General features: G+C 42.8%; 1 long non-coding RNA gene across 2 annotated transcripts in view; it reads left to right on the forward strand.

The window, feature by feature from the left end:
* LOC136401100 (uncharacterized) overlaps positions 1–14,491 on the forward strand; it is a 119,050-nt gene that overhangs the window by 88,529 nt on the left and 16,030 nt on the right. For both annotated transcript variants that reach the window (XR_010750467.1, XR_010750466.1), the window contains exons 4-5: positions 957–1,072; positions 14,183–14,343. This is a non-coding gene — a long non-coding RNA (uncharacterized lncRNA). The remainder of the gene's footprint in view (positions 1–956; positions 1,073–14,182; positions 14,344–14,491) is intronic.

Here is a 14,491-nt window from a genome sequence, read left to right on the forward strand (position 1 = left end):
TCTCTCTCTCTGTATATACACATACTATTGGTTATATTTCTCTATAGACCACTGGTTTTCTTGGCCAACTTAGATATCCTATTCTTGTTCCCTAAGAACAACCCTGCCATTTTCACATACTACATCCTTTTCAGCATATCACTAAACATTACTCAAACATAAACAATAATGTGTTCAAGTTAGTAGGGTTGATACATCTATTTATGTTATATTACTTATTTCCTGAGACTGTTGCCCAAGTAGGCCTTATGGTCCAGCATTCCCCTCACACACACAACATTTAGACAGCTACCTCACTTTCCTGTTCCTTGGGGATTCCTACATAGAATATGGCAAAATAACTCCTGGTCTTTGGTTCTATAGAAGTCGTTTGCATTTTGTAGATTCAGGACCACCAGATCTTCAGATTCTGAAGACCTTGGAGATATTAAGTTATAAGTGAAAAGAACCACAGATTTGAATAATATTAAAATTATAATAAAACTTAAATGTCTATAACCACCCCCCCAAAACTAACTCACCCAACTATGCTTGTACATACTCTGGGTAGGGGGTCACTACCTGTCAAAGGTGCTGGTCTTGTCTTTGATAGTTTTGCCTTTCCACACTGTCTGAGTATAAAAAAGACACACAGTACTTTTGTGAAGAAACATTTCAGGATCATATTTCTAAATAAGGAACTTCCATTATTTTAACATAAGGGGCAAAATTGTGTGTGTTTGTGTGTGTGTTTATCATAATTTATTAAGGCATCCCTTAATTATTGGGCACTTACTTTAAATAATATAATTTAATATAATTAACTTATGAGCATATCCAATCTAATAAGTAATCTTATTTAAAACAATCTTTGCTATTTTAATGGGTGAAAAATGATGTGTATATATACTCACCCAATCTTGAACTCTTGCCTTCACAGATGCAAGGTATTATTGTTTTCTTCTCTTTACACTCAGGAAATCCCTGTCTCTCTATACTTTTTTCTGTGTGAAGACCAGGAAGAAGTGATCTGTGAGGTCATAACAGGAAGGATTTACAGCACGATCACCAGCATGTCAGACCTAACAAAAATGTGAGTTGCAGTTCTTTGGATTTGTTGTACCAGCAGTTCCACAGTCACACTTAATTTCCCATTATTGCCATATCATTGAACTCTGTGAAGTGAGCACCTTTCTTCTTGCCAGCCACTGGGAGGAAAGAATACAAAGAATACCCCCAGCAAGGAAGCCAGGCATGTCAACATGAGGGGGGAAATGAAACATCTCTTCATTAAGTTATGAAAATGGGGTGGGTAATTTCTCAGTTCCCTCCCAGGGGTCACAGAGTACAAACCTATGCTTTCTTGATCCTGCACTGCCAAGTAAAACGTCAGGGGAGTTCAGTTCAGTTCTTTTAGGCCAGTGGTAGGGAACATATGGCTCGCAAGCCAGATGTGGCTCTTTTGATGGCTGCATCTGGCTCACAGACAAATCTTTAATAAAAAAAATAATAACGTTAAAAATATAAAACATTCTTATGTATTACAATCCATTCATTTCCTACTGCTCATGTTCATGGCTGCGGGTGGCTGGAGCCAATCACAGCTGTCCTCCAGGACAACACCAAATTTTTATTGGATAATGCCTAATGTACACAAGTTGTTGTGAGGTCAGGAAGTAAATTTCCCTCCTTTTAATCAAGTAGTTAGCTAGCTAATTTCAGAAACCCTTTTGACAAACAAGATGGCTAAAAGAAAAAAAGATGAGGAGCATCGTACTTTTCAGCAGGAATGGACAGAGAAATTTGCCTTTGTGGAGAGAGCAGGTTCTGCAGTGTGTCTAATATGCAATGATAAAATTGCATCGATGAAACGGTCAAATATTAAACGGCACTTCGACAAACGCCATACTACATTTGCATTGAAATATCCAGCGGGGTACAGCAAGAAGAAAGCATGTCAAGAGCTACTGTGTAGAGTGCAAGCCAGTCAGCAGCAACTCCGTGTTTGAACCCAACAAAGTGACTGGAATTCAGCTAGTGACTTTGCTGGTGCTTTAGCAATTGTGAGAAACAGAAAGCCATTCACAGATGGGGAGTATGCCAAAACATTCATGCTTGATGTTGCGAATGAACTTTTTGATGAATTTTCGAATAAAGACAAGATAATCAAACGAATAAAAGACATGCCTCTGTCGGCAAGAACTGTTCACGATCGTACCATCGTGATGGCAAATCAAATTGAGGAAACACAAGTGAAGGACATAAATGCAGCACCATTCTTTTCTCTCACTTTGGATGAGTCAACAGATGTAAGCCATTTATCCCAGTTCAGCGTGATTGCAAGGTATGCTGTCGGTGACACACTATGTGAGGAAAGTCTTGCTGTTTTGCCTATGAAAGAGACATCAAGAGGGAAGGATTTATTCAAGTCTTTCACTGAGTTCGCTAAAGAAAAAAATCTACTGATGGATAAACTTATTTCGGTGTGTAATGATGGTGCTCCATGCATGGTGGGGAAAAACAGAGGATTCGTAAGCGCTTCTTCATAAACATGAAAAGAGACCCATCCTAAGTTTTCACTGCATCCTACATCAGGAGGTGCTTTGTACTCAGATGTGTGGTGAGCAGCTTGGTGAGGTGATGTCACTGGTCATTCGGGTGGTCAACTTTATTGTTGCCTGAGCTTTAAATGATCTCCAGTTTAAAACACTGCTGGATGAAGTTGGGAATAATTATCTGTGTCTGCTTCTGCACAACAATGTGCGTTGGTTGTCAAGAGGGAAGGTGCTCAGCCGTTTCACGGCTTGTCTGAGCGAAATCCGGACTTTTCTTAAAATGAAAACGTCGAGCATCCTGAGTTAGCTAACACTGAGTGGCTCTTGAAGTTCTACTATCTCGTGGACGTGACTGAACATCTGAACCAGCTCAATGTGAAAATGTAAGTGTTGGAAATACAGTCTTGTCCCTTCAACAAATAGTGTTTGCATTTGAAAACAAGCTGGAATTCTTCATCGCTAACATTGAAACAGGTCTTTACTACACTTTGAAAAACTGGGAGAGTTTAAAGATGCATGCACAGCAAGTGACCCTGCTCAACATCTTGATCTCTAGCAGCTAGCAGGCTTCACATCTAATCTCCTGCAGTCATTCAAAGCACGCTTTGGAGAATTTCGTGAGTGCACTCATCTTTTTAAGTTCATCACCCACCCACACGAGTGTTCAGTGGACAGTGCCGACATGAGTAACATCCCTGGTGTCTCCATCAGAGATTTTGAGCTATAAGCTGCTGACCTGAGGGCCTCAGACATGTGGATGAATAAGTTCAAGTCACTGAATGAAGATTTGGAAAGACTTGCATGACAGCAAGCAGAGTCGACGAGCAAACACAAGTGGGGAGAAATGAACAAACTTCAACCCGCGGACCAGCTGATTGTCAAAACTTGGAACGTGCTTCCCGTCACATACCACACACTGCAGCGTGTGAGTATTGCTGTACTGACAATGTTTAACTCTACGTATGCATGTGAGCAGTCTTTCTCACATCTAAAGAATGTTAAGACCAACTACGATCACGTTTAATGGATGGAAGTCTCAATGCCTACATGAAGCTTAACCTCACCATGTATCAACCAGACTATAAAGCCATCAACAAAACCATGCAGCACCAGAAGTGGCATTAATGGTAAGAAGTACTTTACTAATCATTGGTTAGCAACAGCATAACAGCGTTATTAAAAAGAATTCAGAGACTTATTGTACTTTAAAAGTGTTGGTCTTACATAAAATGCACACATTTACTTGTATTTAGTGTTAAACATATTGTATGGCTCTCACGGAATTACATTTTAAAATATGTGGCTCTCGCAGCCAGAAAGGTTCCTGACCCCTGTTTTAGGCCATTGGAAGGGCCATTATGCTCATCCATACTGTCTATTACTAATATCAGATATTATTAAATTAATATATATTTACTGAGTGACTGTGTAAATGAGCTCTTTTTTCCAGCCTCTTAAGTCAATAAGAATCTTTCCCCCATTTATTTTCACTTCTACTGCCCCAGTATTGATTAGACAACCCTCATTTCTCACTCATCTTGCTAATATAATAGTCTCCTAACCCAGTGTCTGGAACCTGACCTATTGTGAGGGTCATGAAAGGAGGAGGCCGGGAGAACATGGATTCGAGGCCCTTGGAAGATTTGATTCAGTCGGATGAACCCGCCGAACTTACTGTGTTTTTTAAAAAAATATATAAACTTACTAGAAAAGTAATATATTCTTACTGTAAGGATCCAGCTACCCAGTAATGTCTATAACAAAATGAGTAAGCAAGGACTTGTGAAGTTCTATTCAAAGGTAACTTGGTACAACTGGGGTGTATAAACTCACAGTTCTGTTTCTATAAAGTTAGGCATGCATGCACACTTGGGCACATATATTCTAGTTTCTAAGTAAATAGAATCATATCATTTGCAATGCTTTGAAACTATTTTCTTTTTCTTTCTTTTTTTTTTTTTTGTATATTTCTGAAGTTGGAAACGGGGAGGCAGTCAGACAGACTCCCGCATGCGCCCGACCGGGATCCACCCAGCATGCCCACCAGGGGGCAATGCTCTGCCCAACTGGGGCATCGCTCTGCCACAATCAGAGCCATTCTAGCGCCTGAGGCAGAGGCCACAGAACCATCCTCAGCACCTGGGCCAACTTTGCTCCAATGGAGCCTTGGCTGCGGGAGGGGAAGAAAGAGACAGAGAAGAAGGAGAGGGGGAGGGGTAGAGAAGCAGATGGGCGCTTCTCCTGTGTGCCCTGGCTGGTAATCGATGAAACTATTTTCTAATCTAACATTATACATCACAATATAGACATTATTTACTGGCTGTTTCCTCAACCTAACACTCTATTTTGGAGAACTTTTCATACCTCAATTCTTTCTAGTGGCTGCTTAGAATTTTAAACTTTATTTTTTAAGTATATTTCTATAAAAATAATGCTAAACTCAATAGCCTTGTACATATAACCCTGTACATGAATATTAGTGATTATTTGAAAGAGGTAGATTTTTAGAAGTGATGTTTGTTGCTCAAAGTAATAATTTTGAGATCCTGCCTAATCACCTGCCAATAAGACTTCACTGCCCCCTTAAGTCTCAATGCTAATGGGCAGGTGTCGTTTTTCTTCTGTAACTAGCTACTTTGGAAATAACAAATTATCTGAATCTTACCAAACTAATAGCTCATCTGTATCTTGTGTTTGTTTGCTTCTCAGTTTTTTACTCTGGGGTTGGACTTCCAGGGTGGGTCTTCTGATTTTCTTACCTATTCTTTCCTATTTATTTATTTATTTATTTATTTATTTATTTATTTATTACAGAGGCAGAGAGAGAGTCAGAGAGAGGGATAGACAGGTAGGTCTGAGAAGCATCAATCATCAGTTTTTCGTTGCAACATCTTAGTTGTTCATTGATTGCTTTCTCATATGTGCCTTGACACGGGCCTTCAGCAGACCAAGTAACTCCTTGCTCGAGCCAGCGACTTTGGGTCCAAGCTGGTGAGCTTTGCTCAAACCAGATGAACCCGTGCTCAAACTTGCGACCTCAGGGTCTCAAACCTGAGTCCTCTGCATCCCAGTCTGACACTCTATCTATTGTGCCACTGCCTGGTCACTTCTTTCCTATTTTTAATCTTTAGGTACTTTTTTGTTTGTTTGTTTTAACTCTTACTCTCAGGAGATTTCCTTTTGCTTGTCCCCCTTCCCATTTTAATTATCATGTTTTTGATTTCCAAAGTCTCATTTGTATGACTTTTCAATAGTACATTGTTTTGGCTCATGTGCAATATCTTCACTTTTGTTCTATTTTCCATGTTGCATTAGAGGCTTTCCTCTGCTGTCTCATCAGCCTTGACCTTCTGCTCGTTATTAATAGTAAGGGACCAGAGAGCTGATGGGAACCTGAACGAACACATGAATGAGACTTAGAAACTTTCAAACTGACTGGATGGTGATTTTGGTGGGCCAGCTGTTAGAGGACCCCAAAGTCAGAATTTGTAGGTCCATTAACCTGATTGGTCAGGTTTTCCAAGAAGCCTTGCTCACCTCCTTCCTGAAGGGCTGGGCCCTGACTCCTGGGGGCTGAGTGTTGAGCTGGGCTGGGCCTGGGGAGGGCAGGCCCAGCTTTTAGGAGTCAGCACTGGCTGAATCCTACTGATGTTTTTTTAATTAAATGAGAGCAGGGGAGTCAGAGAGACAGAGTCCCACATGTTCCCCGACTGGGACCCACCCAGCAGCCCCCCATCTGGGGCTGATGCTCTACCCGCAGAGCCCTCTCGGGTCATTCTACTTTAAGCCCAATACATTTTAAGTGGCAAAGTGATTCAATGCAGGGTTCTTTAGTGGTCACTTAGTGATGACAGATGGTCATCACTTGCTTTAAACCTGTTTTATCATCTACATGCTGGAGTTAACACCTACCACTTAGGTTTTTAAAAAATGAGAATTAAACTAGATATTATGTTAAAATGAGATAAAAATGTTTTTTCTCAACACCTCACACAAGGTAAACTCTAAATAAATAGCAGTTACATAATTTTATTTATTTATTTATTATGTTTATTCTATTGATTTTAGAGATAGAGGAAGGGAGAGAGAAAGAGACAAGAACATCAATCTGTTCCTGTATGTGCCCTGACCAGGGTTCAAACCAGCAACCTCTGAGCTTCAGGACGATGCTCTAACCAACCAAGCTATCCAGTCAGAGTACAGTTAACGTTATTTTAAATTAAGACCTCCACCTTCTTTTATTTTAACAAATGTCTTAATAATATTCAGGATTTGTCCTAATGGGATTATTAAAATTGGAGGCAGGCACAGCCTTACTGTATTTCCCCATCTATAAGATGCACAGTTTTTCAAAAAATTTGGGGTCTCAAAACTAGGTGCATCTTATACAGCAGTTATAGATTTTTTTTTTACTTTTATTTCCTGCTTTTTCACACTTGTTTTTGTGCACATTGCTGAAGACAGGATTTCATCATCAGACACAGATGAAGACAAGCTAATGGATGGGAATTTTGACAGTGATTGGGAATTGTATGAATTTTATGATGAATAAAACTTGAATTCAATAACTTTATGTAATACATTTTTTTTTTCAAATTTCGAGTCTCAAAATTAAGGTGCATCTTATACATGGGAGCATCTTATACATTGGGAAAAATAGTATATATATATTTTCATGTCCAGTATGTGAAACATCTTAAATGCTCCATTAAATCTATGAAACAAGTGAACAAGGTATGTAGCCCAGTTTTATTAAATGACTAAATAAAGGAATAAATGAGTGTCAATGTTTAGTGACTATTGGTTGAAATTGTCAGAAGAAACAGTGACAAGATATCTGAAAACATTCTGTGAGGAATTTAATAGCTATAGTTCTCCTAGAGAACCAAGGACAGTATGATAAATGGCGAAATATGAAATCTACCCCATCAAACATTGCATCATGCCACTGATTACTGATAACATATTCCGTTGCATCATGGGGAATAATCTGGGAACCCCTTGTGGGAAATCTCTCTGAATTGTGTTAAGAACAGACTGTCTCTCAGCTTATTTGGGATTTTATTTGAGCATCTTATACAGGATAATGTATCACCAAATTTCAATTTCTGTAATACATTTAGCATGGTTCCATCAACAGAACTCATTAAAACAAACAGAACAGTTCAGAACTAGATGTTTCTCACAAAAGCCATGGCTTCTAAAATTCTCTTCCCCTCTGACCTGACCAGATTATTCTGGGCACCAAGCAGGGTTCCAGCCTGAATTCCATCATCTGTTGGTTCTAATCTTATCACAACAGTTTGTATTTTAAAAAGAAATACCTTACAGAAAATTGACAGATAATATTTTTTGTTGTTGTTCACAGGAAACACATATTGTAGTTTTCCCTGAAAAATATTCTGGCTCGCGTAACTCTTGACGTCAGACCTGAACTCAAAGCCCATTCTTGTTCTGTTCAAAGCCCATTCTTGCTCTGTAATTTTTCTAAAAGGCCGATGGCAAGTTCTGCAGGAATCATAGTTGGAATAGCTCAAGCTCGAGACTTTGTGATGTTTTTGATGCTGGTTCAATAAACTCCAGGTTATCTCTGGCCAGTAGAAAGGAAATGACTTTAATGATTAAATTTGTGTAAAGCCCTGTGGAAAGAAGTCAGCAATTCCTGTCTACATTTTTTACGAGCCTAAAGGCTGAATCGGAGAGAGATGGTTTAGAGAAGCCAAAGCCCTCACTGAAAGCTGGTTTCTTCAGTAACTGTTCTGGAAGGCCATTGAGAAATGGTGTGCACATGTCTGGGGTTGGAGAAAAAACCACCAGTGGGACAGTGCCACAAGCTTTCTTCATCTTGTGTACAAATTGAAAACGGCCTTGCTGAGTCTCCAGGGATTAGCAGTCATCCAGCCCCATCAATGGAAACCACCATCGGTGGTCCTGTGAGAACAACATCATGAACCAGGAATGACAGAAAGAACAGTTGGCCGATGTAGGTAGAACCTGATGGCATGTTCAGCTGTAGTAACACCAGTAAAATGAGAGCTCAGACTCTGGGCTGAGAGAATATTCAGCCTAAGAGCTTCTAAATTAGGGGGTGCAGACAGTTTGAGAACAAGAATGATCACTGTATTGAGGTGGAGATCCCACTTTGCAGGGTCACCATGGTGATGGACATGTGGGTGACCATGTCCCTCCTCTTGGGATCACTGTTAGACTTAAACGAAAAACGCACATGAATTGCTGAGCCTGTCAGAGGGCTCAGCCACTGTAATGGTCCATGCAGTAGAAACAGCTATTCTACACAGGTGATTAAGTAGATTGTCTTTAGATGCTGCTCTAAGTCAGGCAACTATGAAACGAGCAAGTCTGCATTTAGTCTCAGGCGTCTGTGCTTTCCTGATTTTTATTTTTATAATAAGATAGAGTGGATGAAAGTATTTCTGATATTTTAAGAATTACCTTGCATTCCACAAATATCAAGCCTCCTTCAAACGCACTAGAGAACGTTCAGTGAAGTTGAAAACAATCATGCTGGTTATTAGAGTCAGAGCTCATTGCCAAACAGCGGGTCTGAGGTAGCACAGAGGTTAACTGCGTGCCTGGTCTGCTGCACAATCACACCCCCCCCCCACCCCGCCCCTCTCTCCACTACTTCTTGCCAACTTCCTGGTGCACCCTTTCAGTATTCCCAACAAGTATTAAACACGGTTGTCTACTTGAAAGAAAGTTGACTGCTTTAGAGGGTAGAGCTAAGCTATGTATTAGTTTCAGATTCTGAAAGGGTACATTTCAGAATTCAGAAAAATGAGAAGGAGTGAAACCTCTCAAGGCTACATAGAGAAGCAAAGGAAGATAAGAACCCATCTTGAGACTGAAGAATGTGATTAGCATAAGATACAGACAAAAGCCTCTCTCGCCCCTAACTCAGTAATAGAACATTTTGCATTTCTTTTAAAAGTTATCTCTCTGATAGCGAAGATAAAATGTCAACATGCCCCAAAGTTTTGTGTGGGTTGATCCAATCTCAGAGAAGTAATTCTTTCAAGCTGAGATTTAATGGATCTGAATCTCCTGCTCCTGAGCAGCACACAGGTGGACCCACCTGAAGGCAGGTCTTGGTCCACAGCACTGGGACTCAGGTCCTCAGCCGTCCGGCCTCTGTCTCTGGGACAGTGCTTCTCTTCTCATCCCTGACTGGCTTCCTCAGCTTCCGCCTGCAGCCCTGACTCTTTCTGAGCTCGATCTCTACACCCCCGAACTCCAAACCCATGGAAGCATCCAATGGACCAGCTTAGCTGGGATACGGAAGGATGGTAACAGGCTTCTTGAGATCCAGATGGCTGCAGCCAGGGATCGCTGTCGCAGGATAGGAGGTATCTGGGGCAGGGATGGGCACACAGAAACAGGATGGCCTTCTGGGACATGCTCTCAAGTTCATGGTCTTTTTGTACTTTCAACCTTTCTTCTGGCTCCCTTTCCTAAGCATGCTCCTCTCAGTAGTAACGGTCCACTTCAGATGGTAAATGACAAACTCAGCTAAAATCTATGTAAGCAGGCAGAGAGGTTTTCTCAGCTGTCTCAGTGGCCTTCTCTTATTCACTCTCTTCCCACCCGACTGCCAGAACGGTTCTTCTGAAACCAGCCTTGACTGGGTCAGTTCCCCAAATCATAACCCTTTTACTGATTGAAAGACTGGGTCACTTCCCCAAATCATAACCCTTTTACTGACTGAAAGATCTGGTCCATTCACCTCAATGTTGCCTCAGAGAAACCAGGAATTAGCCTCTCTCCAGACTCATCCTCACCAACTTCCTCTGATTACAGAGCTGGAGGCATGCGGAGCTAGTTACAACTCCCAAGGGAGCCACGCGGCGCCATGTGGCCTCATCCGTCTACCCTCGGGAGACAGTGCCGTCTGTGAGAGCACACTTTCTACAGGCCACGCCTCTCTTCCTCTGTCACATAACACATTCCACGGAGCCTTCCAGATTCAGTGTACCTGTTCTTTCCTCTGGAAAGCTTCCCCTGACAGCTTCAGGTGTATGTAGATTGACATTTTCCTTCTGAGCTTTTAATGACTCCCCAAACAGGTACAGCCTGAGTTATAGCTGTTACGGTGCAAAGCACACTATTTATATGTCTGAGTCTCTATCTTGAGGGAGAATTTAGTTTTTTATACCCAGAGTTTCATCTTCTCCCTGGCATACCATACATAGGTACTTAATAAAGCGTGGAGATTATTCATTAATTTAAAAAGATAAAACTAGAGGGAAACCAATGATCTGTGTACAGCTATGTGAGTCTGGAGGCTGAGGGCAAACTTCCCAGTAACAGTACAAGCAGACTGGGGTCATTGCCCAGTGACCTTCACGCAGCCCTGACTGGTCTACCTTCCTGGTCCCGCTCCACCCCTAATCCTTGGCATTGACTGCTAATCTAAGGGCAGAGATGCTAAGTCTGGCTGGGCCAATAGGATAGTCCCTCCCCTGGACATTTGGAAATGAACTGAGATGTGCAGAAATGGAAGGTTCTCCCCTGAGTCAGCCACCCTGAGTGTCCCAGAGGAGGCTCATGGGCACTGGCCCCGTGATTTCTCACCCTCCTCACGGCGAGCATCCTGCCCTTCCTGTGCATTTGGGAGCAGCTCTTTGGACGCACTCTCCTATGTCATTCAGATTAGCTGGAGTCCTTTTCTTCCACTTGAAAATAAAAAATTTTTTAACCAAAACACACCCTTTGTGAGAGAATGGAAGGAATGCAGACATCACTGGCAGATTCTCTGTGGCTTAATGATTAGGTTCTTGTAAACGTACACAGGGAAGCTCTCAGAGCGCGGATCTTACAGCCCTCGAAGACATCAGATTGAGCAGAGACAGGCACAAAATGATCTTTTTGTTTTTGTTTTTATTTTTCTGAAGCTGGAAACGGGGAGAGACAGTCAGACAGACTCCCGCATGCGCCCGACCGGGATCCACCCGGCACGCCCACCACTCTGTTGCTACCAGAGCCACTCTAGCGCCTGGGGCAGAGGCCAAGGAGCCATCCCCAGCGCCTGGGCCATCTTTGCTCCAATGGAGCCTCGGCTGCGGGAGGGGAAGAGAGAGACAGAGAGGAAGGGGGGAGGGGGTGGAGAAGCAGATGGGTGCTTCTCCTGTGTGCCCTGGCCGGGAATTGAACCCGGAACTTCCGCACGCCAGGCCGACGCTCTACCACTGAGCCAACCGGCCAGGGCACAAAACGATCTTTTCTACAAAGCATATCAACATGATTTAAATCAGCTTTTTTTTTTTTTCTTTGTGGATATCCTATTTTCATAAAAAAAATACATCTTTCTCCCCTTCAGGACAAACGATTTTTCACTTCACATTTAAAATGCTGTGTCTAGCTAGTAAAGGATTCTGGCTCACGTTGCTTCTAGAGATTAGGTCTACTTTCCCTCGATGCCAATTAGAACGACATGGTCCACACAGTGTAGTGTCTGATGTTGCCATGGGAGCTCCAATGAGCAGCTCTCCTTACTAATCAGCCTGACGTACACTGTGAACTTGCTACCACCAGCAGATGACAGGTTAGGAAATAACGGCCTTTTTGTAAACATCGCCTTATATGTCAGGAAACCCAAAGGCAGAATTTATCCAGCTGAAACAGGGGGAGGAAAGTGCGCGGCTAGCCGGAGGGCTAGATTTCAGCGGAGAACTGGCAGAGTCCAGGGGAAAAGACCCTGCTGCTGTGTTCCCACATGGACATTAAAACTTGGTGTGCTCATGCCGCTTGGCCGGTGGCATCCCCACCACCCAGGTTCCTTGAGGATCCTTGCAAGACATGATTGCAAACTGGTGCGGAGGCCATAGCAGCGAGCTCATTCAGCTCCAGCACTTACTGTCCACCAGAATGCTCGCATTATTGCAAGTCTTCCCGGACCGGCGGGGGTTGAACCAAGCCATCTCGGCCCTCAGGAAACAAGAAATAATGGATGGAGCCCAAGGGCACCTGGAGAATTCCAGGCGGCATCTCAGGCCCAGGTGCTCACGCGAGCCCCATGTACGCTTTCATGGCCAAGTGCAGCCAGCGGCAAGTCCACTCCTACTGCTCCCAGGGGGTGAGCAACACATCAGACTCCATAAGGAAGGCCAGAAAACAGCCAGGAGAGAAACCTCTATTACACCGATGGCAAGGACACTACAGAAAACGCCACGCAGAACGACTGGGACGCTGTCTTTTCAAAGGACAGGTGGGCTTGTTTGGCCTAGTATTCTCCGAGCAACACTGTGTTTTTATTATTTTTTGTCTTTTTTTGTGACTTTTTATATTCTGAAATGATCATGAAAGATAATTTCTAATAGTAGTGTTTATAAAATGGCAGCTATAAATTTAATTCCACAAGTATATATTGTGCATTATAAAAGATACTTTACACTCACACACACACACACACACACACACACACACACACACACACACGGCACCCAAAGGAAGGGTTGTGGAGAGCGTGCTTGCATTTTGGTGGCTGCTGGTAGGGACTTCTCTGTAAGTGGCAGAGGAGGCTCAGAACGCAAGGGCTCGTCCAAGTGCGGACTGCTCTCTGGCTGCCCTCCCCCTTACTGTTACAGGGAGGCACCTGTGTCCTTGAGAACTAGGTAGGGACAAGGTTCCAGGTGTCCAGGTCCATGGGAACTGCTCTTCAACTCAGACATTTTGGCCCCACATAGACTTTATAAAAATGGTAAAACATGAACATATAAATTATGTAAACAGAGACAAAAATAAACAGAAACAGAGTATGGGGTGGAGGGAAGTATCTTGGGCCACCAGGGAGAGTTTTCACCCAATGTGGAGGCTTCTGTTTAAGAAGGTGAGGACATATTTATCTAACTTTCTATGGGAATTTATTATAAGACTGAGTTGAGTAAGGGAGAGAGAGGAGACGCAGTAAGGAAAGGTGAGGAATCCCAGGAAACTGAGGAGGAGGCCATACTTGGGGCTGAGTGGAGTTGGCAGACAGACAGTATGATGCCACACTTGGAGGGGAAGGGGCAAGAGATGGGGAGGAGGAATGGGATGGCAGGAATTGGGGAGGGGAGGCCGTGGGTTGGAAGAAGAAGAAACGGCTGTACACAAGAGACCAGACAGTGTTGTGCAGGTCACGATGGAAGTGGGTGGGCCTCATTTATTAGAATTGAGTCATCTTCAGACAACTGTGATCTGGGAATAAAGTAAAATTATTTTAGTGATCTATTTATATATGTCAATATCCAGTAGCAAGGTATGTGTGACTTATTGGAAGTAAACATGGTGTTCTGAACTAACAGAGAAACAAAGGCAATCAGGAGGTGGCCTTCACTTCCCAGGTGCTTTCCGTGCAGTGACTGAGATGGTCACGTGCACAAGTCACTCTTACACGAGTCTGTCCAAGGGAGATATGAATGGAACATTTATTAAGCTCTTTCGGTGTGTAGGCTGTGTATGAAGTGTTGAAACATAGTATGTCATCTAAATCCTATAGCAATCTCAAGAAGTAGATGTGATTATCTCACTTTCACAGATGGGAGAACGATCTTAAAAGTTTAGTAACTTGTCTACATCCGTGACATTCTGGGAATCAGGGAAGATGGATTCAAAGTCCTGACTTTCCTCAAAGGCTCTTTCTCTCTCAGCAATTAATTCTCAGCATGTACATGTGTGTCCGTCTGACACCTAGTGAGATCTGAAGGACTTATTTATGAGGGCTCCATCTGCGGAATTTGCCCAGCAGAGGAAAGGAACCTGACCTGGAGGTCCAGGCAGTAGTCGGTGAGGAGGGAAGGACCCTATGGAGGTAAGTGCCTGTCTATTGCCCCGAAGATGTAAAGGACACTCACCTCTGAAATCGTTTAACATTGACTTTTTTTTTGTCCTGGACTCCCACATACTGCCGAAGCAAACCCTGTCTTTGAGGAAGCCCTGAAATAGTTCTCCTTGACTAT

Source organism: Saccopteryx leptura, chromosome 3 (genome assembly GCF_036850995.1).
Source record: "Saccopteryx leptura isolate mSacLep1 chromosome 3, mSacLep1_pri_phased_curated, whole genome shotgun sequence".
Classification (NCBI taxonomy): domain Eukaryota; kingdom Metazoa; phylum Chordata; class Mammalia; order Chiroptera; family Emballonuridae; genus Saccopteryx; species Saccopteryx leptura.